Source organism: Penaeus monodon, chromosome 22, assembly GCF_015228065.2.
Source record: "Penaeus monodon isolate SGIC_2016 chromosome 22, NSTDA_Pmon_1, whole genome shotgun sequence".
In the NCBI taxonomy this organism is placed as follows: domain Eukaryota; kingdom Metazoa; phylum Arthropoda; class Malacostraca; order Decapoda; family Penaeidae; genus Penaeus; species Penaeus monodon.
The window spans coordinates 710106-711810 of NC_051407.1; the positions used below are offsets into that span (position 1 = coordinate 710106).

The 1705-nt window shown below is 31.3% G+C and overlaps 1 protein-coding gene across 1 annotated transcript in view; it reads right to left on the reverse strand.

Moving 5' to 3' along the window:
* LOC119586797 (protein C19orf12 homolog) overlaps window positions 1-1705 on the reverse strand; it is a gene marked incomplete in the record, with an annotated part of 17887 nt that overhangs the window by 15005 nt on the left and 1177 nt on the right.

Genomic DNA, 1705 nt, shown 5'->3' on the forward strand with positions numbered 1-1705 from the left:
AGTAAATCAGAAAGTCCTAAACATACATGATGTATACCAATACAAACATTCAAGAAAAGTTCAACAAAACTACATTTAAATTAACCACAAAGTAAATTTAATACAAAATTTTCTTAGTATACCTAACATTAAGAGAATTCAGTATCTGATTATTTTAGTTAACCTCTAAAACATTTTATATCTCAGTTTATATATATCTTCCTATCATTTTTCTACTGCATAGACTATTTCTAATATTTCAAATAAATAATTTAACTTCAAAGAGTAACATTTGTATTCATAAACATTATCATAAAATGGTCTTATTTCTATTGGTTCTTATTAAAATGCAAAATTCCCATGGCTAATTACAGCATGCTAGGTCTATTAATTTGTGTAGTTCTAAAATATTGCAGACTAATGTAAACGCATTTCATTTAATTTTACCAATTTAATCAATAAATAAGTCTTGGATATACAATATTCAAATAATTTTAAGAAAAAATCCAAATATCTACATTCAGTCAATATACTTTAAAAATAGGCTAGTCCAGACCATAACTTTCTTGTGAAACCAACTGAGCAAGTTTCAACATTATCATTAATATTCAGATCTCTGGGTGAGGACAGTTCCAAAGCTGTGGAAGAGCCAAACTAGCATTACATACAAATGGAACAGCAAACCATTTGCTAGAAACTACAGACCAGTAAGCTTAACATCTAAAGTTTATATAATAATGGAAACAAGCTTTTCACATTAAAACCATTAAACTTTTTGAGTTTTAGACAAACAGGCAGGTGTATGGGATAATGAATTTGTAGACTCTATAAATGGATTACCAAAAAGCATTCACACAATGGAAGATGGAATGTATTGCCCAAAATTGTGCTGTATCTGCACTCCAGAAGAGACCAATAACTTCCACCACATATATTTGGCAAGCTAGTGCTTGGAATGGTGCTTTATTTGACAAAAAATTGGGAGAGTAGAATGAGTACTACATAAAAGGAAGACTTCAACAGGTATCAGTGAGTGTGACAACTTCTCCACCAGGCACAAAATTACAATCAGAAATATCTCACAGACCTGTTATTGGGCCACAGTTACCCATGATCTTGGATATGTTTTGACCATGGAAAGATTAAGGAAAATAAGTAATGGCCATAAAGATTATTTAAAGCAACACAACTGGGTATAAAAAATAATTTTCAGAAGTAAAGGTGGGGCAACAATAATATAAAATTTTGTGCCTTAATGATTGTACAGTTTTCTGTGATTATAAGGTTCAACTTCTGTGAAATATGTTTAATCAGACCAACTTTTCTGGCAAACCATCATCATGCTAATCATCAAACATGGCAAATCTTTTCTTTTAGGTGATCCACTTGTGAATAATTGATAAAAGCTTTATAAATGATCTCCTGCACTAGCAGATTTCAAGATCTGCCTCTTGACAACAGCAAAACCTTGAACATTTTACCTGAACTTTGAAATGCAGACTGTAGAGAAGCAGAGAAAAACTGAAGTAAAGCTTTTAAGAACCAATATATATATTATTTACACTATTAGTTGCAGCATGCAATCTACTAGAAGTGAAGGTTAGCACACAATCATTTTTTGCAATGCATCCACAGTAACTAAAGTTCTCACTTTGGCCTCCATGCCTTTAGCAATCTGGCAAAAAGACAAAACTCTCCAAAATGTTTATTCAAGTAAGATTACACA